General features: G+C 48.2%; 1 long non-coding RNA gene across 1 annotated transcript; it reads left to right on the plus strand.

Annotated features, from left to right (window-relative positions):
• The first annotated feature begins 358 nt into the window (after positions 1–358).
• LOC145523443 (uncharacterized) lies at positions 359–4624 on the plus strand. Its single transcript, XR_014066563.1, has 2 exons — positions 359–1767; positions 3324–4624. It is a non-coding gene; the product is annotated as an uncharacterized LOC145523443 (long non-coding RNA).
• The last annotated feature ends 4152 nt before the right edge of the window (positions 4625–8776 follow it).

Consider the following 8776-nt stretch of genomic DNA (forward strand, 5'->3'; position numbering starts at 1 on the left):
AAGCCCAAATGTTTAACTCAGAAGGGCTCATCCTCAGGGTCCTGCCCACCCTGGGGTGTCACAGACCGTGGTGAGATGGGCTTCAAGCGCCATGTTGCTAAATAAGGTATTACATCTTCTGTCTGTTGAGTCTGGCAATGCAGGTTTCTCTTTTCTCTGTGCCCTTGGATTTGTGACTGTTCTCACACACACGCGCGTGTGCATACACACACATACACACACACACACTCACACACACACACACACACAGAATGAATATGCTAATTAAAGTCTGACTCTCTTTGCACTGTGCTGCCTCTTGCTTTGGGAGGTTGGAGGTGCTTCGGGGTTGGTCACCTTTGCAACATCCTCAGATACTGATTCAACCACTTCTCATACACCCCTGATGACAGGGAGGTTGCTGCTAGTTCCATTATTGCAAAACCCTGGCTGTTAGCAAGCATCTCTTTCTCAGGAACCATAACAGTCTCCAGGTAAATCCTGCCCCAGAAGAGCAGCTCAGCTAACTCTGTGGGGTGTTTTTGTCTAGAAAAAGGGACTCTAGCTGTTGATCCTGAGAGGCCTTTGTCTGGACCCTGAGGTCTGTAATCCTAGACTCTGGGCCGTGATTGTTCCCTGTTCCCAGGGCTGGACCTTCCTAGGGAAGGTCCGGTTTTCTTTCTTTCCCAGAGGGAGATGGCTCTAGGCTTTGTGCACTCTGACCCGCACCCTTCTGTTATCAGCCTGCCAACCCTTGAGCGGCCAGCCATCCAGCCCACAGCTTCTTCAGCCCCACCAGTGCTGGCTGCTAGAGTCAGGCAAGAAGAGGGCTGATGGATGGGCCAGCAGATGCAACTCCCAGTGTTGAGTCTCTGGCAGCTGGCATGGGACTTTCATCTGCCTGCCCTCACCCCTGGCCCAGCAGGCACTCATCCAGACAGAGCTAGGGAGGACTTCCATATAAGGTGATGGAACAGCTTTATCCCCAAGGCCAGGAGAAATCACAGTTTCTGGAGATGTCTTCAGTCCTTCCTGTTCACTGGAGGCTCAGGCTGCAGACTCTATTGCACCTTGGTCCTGCCCTGAAACTTACCACAAGTACCTCCCTTGGACCTGCCCTCTGGAAATCAACAAGGCGTGGAAATCAACAAGGTGCAAAGGACAAAGCACAGGCCTGGGAGTCTGGAGTCACCAGCTCCTCAGCAGGCTAAAACTTGCTGTGTGACCTTAGGCAAGTCACTTGCCCGGCTTAAGTGCTGATCTTCCCACCCACAAATGGCGTGTATGGATTTCTGGAAGGTCTTGAGGCCAGATGATATTATCCAAGGCTCTTCCTATCTGTGACTTTTCATCCCAGAATCCTATAACTTGAGATTTCCTCTGGGTTTCAAGTCCAAGTGGGAGGTGATAGAGCGGAGAAGAGGAAGGGAAGGGTCACTTACTTCTTCCATCTTTACCCTCCCTTCCTACCTGGGACCAGACTACCAGGAAGTTCCCAGCATACAGGGCTTGATTTGGGAGACATTGAAAGGCCCACCTACCCCAAAACATCCTCTCTGCCTCTGTTAATTCAACAATTGCAGTCACTCCTTGGGGGACACATGGTCTCCAGAAGTCATCTGTGAATATTTAAATATGGCACCTGGGAATCAAGTTGAATACATTCATTCGTATCCTTTAACTTGCATTAGATTCCATACAGCCCATGGAATTCTCTAGGCCAGAATACTGGAGTGGGTAGCCGTTCCCCTCTCCAGGGGATCTTCCCAGCCCACGGATCAGACCCAGGTCTCCTGCATTGCAGGCGGACTCTTTACCCACTGAGCCACCAGGAAAGCCCACAAAGTGACAAAGTGACCAAAACCTACTGTAAATAGTGATGCTGTCACCAAGCTTAATAGACCAGTAACATGTCCATACATTTGAGGATTCATCATCCCTTTCATGGATTTAATCTGTAGGTGTTAACCAGGCAGGGAATGGCTGTGCATAGAATGTATTCTCCTTGAGAATAACTCAGGCAGGCCATTTTGGATCTTGCTGATGTACAGGTGGTGAAGGAAGATTAGGGTAGGGCGAGGATGCTGGAGTCAGATGGCCTTGGGTTCACATCCCAGGCCTATCCCTTCCCAGCTGTGCGCCTTCAGTGCTTTTTTTCATAAGACCAGTTTCTGAGTCTCTGAACTGGTGACTGGGGGGTCATAACACCCCACAGTGTGGATATAAGAATTAAATTAGACAGTGAACAGAGCATACTGTGCTTAGCACCTAGTTAGTTCTCAATAGTGGCACCTAAAAATAACTCTAATAAACAGACATTTATATTGTAACATTACTGACATGTACCAAGCTGCCATTTATTGAGTGTGTCTATGTGCAAGGGAGGGGCTTCCCCTGTGTCTCAGTGGTAAAGAAGCTGCCTGCCAATGCAGGAGACGTGGGTTCGATCCCTGGGTCAGGAAGATCCACTGGAGGAAGAAATGGCAACCCACTCCAATATTCTTGCCTGGGAAATTCCATGGACAGAGGAGCCTGGCGGGCTGCAGTCATGAGGTTGCAAAAGAGTTGGACACAACTTAGCGACTGAGCAACAACAAATGTGCAAGACATGGGGCCAAATACGTGGTGCAGTGTTTCAGATGCCAACCAATAGAACTTCCAGTCTGCAGGGTGTCTCTGCCTGTCCTCATGTCTTTGAAGAAAAGCAGACAGTTTTCTCCACTGGGATACTTTGAGTCACTTGGACAGGCCAGTCTATCAGAGGACAGTGGGGTGTCTGCTCTCAGGAGTCTGTTGCGTAGTCAGTACTGTCCCAGACACAGCATCTCTATTGTTCTCCAGGGGTCTGCTTCTCCCTGGACAAGGCAGGCAGTGTCCAGGAGGCTCTCTCCCTCCCTCAGGAGAGGTGGTGAGACTGTCTCAGCCAAGGGAGGGTCGCTGGGACTGTGAAGGCCCAAGGCCCTCATCCCTTTCCCAGAGACCACACCTTCACTGAAGCCCCACATGCACCTCAACTCTGGACTCCACAGTGGTGTCTTAAGCCCCTACAGAGTTGGGGGGAGGAGGGGGAAGGAAGGGGGTTCTATAGTCTGACATTGCGGTACCTTTTTCTCTCTGCTCTCACTTCTAACACTATGCTTCCTTGAGGAAAGGGGCATTCTGCATTATCACAGGGAAAAGACAGAGATTTTGGTTTCAGACAGAAAGTGAAAGTCGCTCAGTCGTGTCCGACTCTTTGCGACCCCATGGGCTATACAGTCCATGGACTTCTCCAGGCCAGAATACTGGAGTGGGTAGCCTCTCCCGTCTCCAGGGGATCTTCTTGACCCAGGGATCGAACCCAGGTCTCCTGCATTGCGGGCAGGAGCTGAGCTACCAGGGAAGCCCAAGAATACTGGAGTGGGTAGCCTATCCCTTTTCCAGCAGATCTTCCTGACCCAGGAATTGAACCTGGGTCTCCTGCATTGCAGGCAGATTCTTTACCAACTGAGCTATGAGGGAAGCTGTTTCAGATAGAGTAGTGCTTAATTCTAGCTTCACTATTCACAGCTGATGTGAACAACTTGTATCACTTAGCTACATTCAGTTCTTCATCAGTGAAATGGAGGTCACAGTTCCTTCCTTGCAGGAGGTCATCTTGTGAGGCAAAGCAGAGGCCTGGATGTCAGATGTCAGAATGAAATGCACAGAGTAGGTACTCGGTATGTAAGAGAGAATCATCTGGGCTTGGTTTTCAGCTCTCTCCTGTGAGATCAGAGAGGACATATGAGCACTAGCTTGCAGTGTTGGGGCATACTGTGTACCAGATAAATGCTAACTATCGTGATTATAATGTTTTTATGGAGATAGCTTTTCCTTGCCCAAATTATACCGGACCTTCAGGCCCAACGCTTTCCTACTACCTAGATGTACAGGGGGACAGGAACATACTTTTTTTTTTTCTTCCATTGTCACAAAACTCCAATATTAAGCTAGGTGCATATGGATGCTGCTAAACACTATACTTCCCAGCTTCCCTTGTAGCTAAATGTGGATATTTTACTAAGTTTACTAAGTTGCCTGTCATCAGACAAAGAGAGGAGCCACATCCTTCTTTGTTAGTTACTTCCTCTATCTGGCTGCATGGAATTTTGATATGATGGTTGTAGCTCTCACAGCCATCATGGACTATGAAAATAAAAGTCATACCCCAGGGAAGGAAGAGGATAAACTGAAAGGAGTCTGATCGCCTCACATGTCTGCATATAAGGTCCATCTGTGGGACTCCCCTAGCAGTCCAGTCGTTAAGACTCCATGCTTCCAATGCAGGGGACTCGGGTTCCATCCTTGAGTTGGAGCTAAGAACCCATATGCCACCTGACATGGCTAAAAGATAAATTATAAAGGTCTTTCTATAAGAATAAAACTCTGTTTAGGCTAGAGATTAGATGTAACATGGTTACATGCTAGAACAGTGGTTAAGAGTTCAGGATGTAGAGTCTGGAGTTAGAGAGACTGGATTTAAGCCTCGCCTCGGCCCCTTACCGACCCTGGAACTGGAACCACTTTTCCTTTATCCCTCTGAACTGTAGTTTCATCATCTATAAAAGTAGGCTGCTAATAATAGCACAGGTCTAAAAAAGAAGAAAAAAATAAAAGAAGAAAATAGTGCACAGGTCTGTGATGTTGTCATCAGGATAGAATAAAACAAGGTATGTAAAGCCCTTAGCACAGTGCCCAGCTCTGGGTAATCCCTGGGTGACATCTAACAACACTCCTCTTCTCCTCCCCCACCTCCTCTCCCTTCTGAGTTTCCTCTCCCCATTTCCCCTCTCCTCCAATGGGACACTGTCCTGGAATGAAAAGCATCTGTGCCATCATCACTAGTACTGTCATGACAGAGATAATCAAAAGATATTTCCATGGAAATTAGAAAGCCCATGGCACACGTATTTGTACAGTGTGGTTCTGTGTGTGTGTGTGTATCTGTAGAGAAGTCAGGAGGAAAACGCATTGGCAGTGCTTCTCTCTAAGATGTGGGTTTTAGTGATTTTATTTTCTTCTTTTAAGCCTCTCTGTAATGTCTACATGAATGCAATGGACATGAAATAGTGTCCTAATTTAGAATTAGACATGACTTGCCATTTACCTATTAGAAGAAAGCTAGGTTTGTCTGAATGATCCCAAGTCTTGCAGGGGCTGGCTCTATAGGGAGCTGTGAACAGGAATCCCCCAGCTGGCTGACTCAGCCCTCTCTGGCAAGATGGAGCCTTCAGGGTGGGGCAGGTGGCAGGAGAGGTTGAAGTGACAAGTCTCCTTTTAAATCTGTCTGAGAGAATGGCTATATTCACCACCATTCTTCCTGAACATTCCCTTCCAGCATCTTCTCTGACCAGAGTAAAGGTCCTGGGATTGAAAAAATGCCAGCCAGAGAGTAGAATTCAATTCTCTGTCCTCTGAAGGGAGAGAAATTATTTTGCCTCAGAAAAATAAAAAGAAAAGAAGAAAGCAGAAAAGAAAGCAAAACATCAGCCCAAAGCTGCATATGCTTAGTTAATGTGCTGTGTATTTCACAAATCCTCTTTGCAAGAGATTGGTTTATCTCTCCTCTGGCAGGGCCCGCAGCTGTGGTGCAGGCAGAAGCTGGCCTGGCCCCTGCAGACCAGGCCTGAGCTCCGCAGAGCGGTGGCCTTGGGGACACGGGCCCCTGACAGATGAGCAGCTGGCCCAGGGGCTGTGGTGTGGAAGCCCTGGCTTTGACTCTTCTGGAGAAGGGGCCGTCCTCCTTGGAAGAGCAGACAAGGCAGGTGGGAGAGGTGGGATGAGGGTTGCAGAGGAGCCCAGTCACGTTACTGTGGGCAGGAGCAGCCCCGGGGCTTCCTGTTACTAATAGTTACTCATTTCGTTGTCCTGGGACTCAGATCAGGGTTCTCTTGGGTTCTTGGTTCATAGATGACAACAGTTTGGCCCATAGGTTCTTTTTATCTGGCTGATCCATGCGGCTTGCAGAATCTTAGTTCCTCGACCAGGGATTGAACTGGGCCATGGCAGTGAAAACCTTGAGTCAGTCCTAACCACTGGACAGTCAGGGAATACCCGAGGCCCGTAGATTCTTATTCTTCCTAGGCCCCAAACTTTTCTTCTTTGAGCCACCATTTACTAGTGCTTCCTACACACTTAATAAATGCACAACTCATTGCTAAGCGATGTCAATATGTCATTTAATCCTCAAACCTCTCTGTAAAGTTGTCCCCATTTTACAGACGATGAGAGTAAGGCTCAGAGAGTTATTGCCACACAGATCATTAGTTGCTGAGCAAGGGCTTGAACCTGGATGTGTCTGGTTGTAAAGCTTGTGCTCCAAATTTCTCGACTCACATCATACATCAGATTCACCTGTGGAACTTAATCACACAAGTACCAGGACCCCACCCCAAGATTCCTGAATCCCTGCAAGATTCTTTGCAGGTAATTCTGATGTATACCACCTTATTGAAAACCACTGGATACTGCAGAATCCTGAGCGCTTGCCCAGCACGACTTGCCCACTCCATCCTGTAGAAGCAGGGTTGCCAGGCAGAGCATGAGAGCGCATACGGCTGTGTCTTTGGAGGATGAGTTCAGCTGGTCTTTGGGTCTCCACTACACTCTTTCCAGCCCTCCTCTCCCTACTCCTGGTGAGCCTCCTGCAGACCCCAGCTGACCTCTGGGCTTTAATGATGTTGGGGCTCCTGACCAAGACTACCGTACCCATTCCTCCCTCTGCCCCTGCTGGACTTCATCTCTGTCCCTCAGTGGAGAGTCTCGGGAACAGATAAGGGACCACCTGACAGGCAGGCCTGCTAGGGCCTGTCTCCAGGGGACTGGGGGGTAACTCTGTGGCTGGACAGTTGGGAGGGGTCAGCCCCTCAGGTCACAGCGTGAACTCAACTGTCAGATCAGCCTGTGACAGTTAAGTGCCCTTGGGAAAACTGTTTCCTATGCATTTGTTCTTTCCTTATCTCACTTTGGCTGTTTCTTTCATTCAATGGAGCACCAGGCTCTTGGTTAGAGCAACCAGAAGTGAGGCAGGGTCCAGATGCACAGGCTCGAATGGGAATGACAGGCTTTCAACAGACCACCACAGGATGCTGTGTTTCCAGCTGTGACAGGTGAAGGCAAACCAGCTGTGAGAGCCTAGAAGGGATCACAGTTAAGACTGGGAAAAGGAAAACTGCCTGGAGAAGCTGACGCTGACTGGTAACATACAGCCTGTGAAATATACTGAGTTAAAATTTCTAGACTGCAGAACATATAGGAGCACTTGAACATGGAAAAGCTCTCATTTATTCATTCAGCAAACACCCACTGAGGGGCGAGTTGTGTTCTAGGAACTGTTCTAGGTACTGTATCTATGTTCTCATAAAACCTAAATGCATGGATGGGAGGGAAGACAATAAACAACCATATATAGGTATTTAGTTGTTGTTGTTCAGTTACTAAGTTGTGTCCAGCTCTTCTGAGATTCCATGGGCTATAGCCTGCCAGACTCTTCTGTTCATGGGATTTCCCAGGCAAGAATACTGGAGTGGGTTGCCATTTCCTTCTCCAGGGGATCAGGAGATCAAACCTACGCCTCCTACATTGGCAGGCAGATTCCTTACCACTGAGCCACCAGGGTGTGTATGTGTGGGTGTGATGCGATAAGACTTATAGAGAAAGAAAATTAACCTGGGAAGGAGGATGACAGTGCTGGAGTCGGGGGGAGTGGCAGATGTTGCTACCAGGGCTTCTCTGATTAAGTGATATTTCAGCATAGGTAAGGGAGGGCCACTGAGGGCAGGAGAGAGGACAGAGGACACAGAATGGAGGATGCAGCTATGTTGTTGGATTTAGAGATCACATTGTCCCAAACTGGTCATCTAACACACTGAATACAGCTGAGACCCCAAAAGAAAAGGTTTTTAAGAATAGAAAGTCTGAAGAAAAGGAAGTTGTACACAAACTAGGGCTATAGAGAGCCTGGGAGCTATGGAATTAGGTGAGAATCAGAGTCATAGTGTGATTGTTATTTTCCAAATAGACTACTGAGACACATTCTCAGGATTTTTCTGATTTTAAAAAAAAGTACCTTCAAAGGGTTAAAAAAAAGTTCATGTTTAGATACGTAATTTGTTTTCTCTTGTGTAATAAACTACCCCCAAACTTAGTGGATTAAAACAATAAACATTTATCATCTCAGAGTTGCTAGGAGTCAGGCATCTGGAAGCAGCTTGGCTGGGTGGTTATGGCTCCGGGTCTCTCAGGAGATTATGGTGCAGATGTCAGGCAGGACTGTGTTCATCTGCAGGCTCCAAGGGGGCTGGAGGATCCCCTTCTAAGACATCCACTCAGATGCCTGACAAGTTAGTGCTCATGGTGGGAGGGGCTTCAGTTTCTCATTGGGTGTGCCTCTCCAAAGGGCAGATTGAGTATCCTTACAACATGGCAGATACTTCCTCTAAAACAAGTAACTCAAGGAAGAGCAAGGCAGAAGCCCCAGTGTGTTTTGTTGTCTAACCTCGGAAGCCACACATCATTAGGTCTGCAGCATCCAATCTGCCACATAGGTCAGTCTGGTACAGGGTAGGAGAGGGCTTTGCAAGTGCACGGGTACAAGGGAAGGATTGCCCGGGCTATCTTCAGTTCAGTTCAGTTCAGCCGCTCAGTCATGTCCGACTCTTTGCCACCCCATGGACTGCAGCACGCCAGGCCTCCCTGTCCATCACCAACTCCCGGAGTTTACTCAAACTCATGTCCATTGAGTCGGTGATCCCATCCAACCATCTCATCCTCTGTT

The sequence above is a fragment of the Giraffa tippelskirchi genome, chromosome 10, assembly GCF_054371585.1.
Source record: "Giraffa tippelskirchi isolate mGirTip1 chromosome 10, T2T-mGirTip1v1.2.pri, whole genome shotgun sequence".
In the NCBI taxonomy this organism is placed as follows: domain Eukaryota; kingdom Metazoa; phylum Chordata; class Mammalia; order Artiodactyla; family Giraffidae; genus Giraffa; species Giraffa tippelskirchi.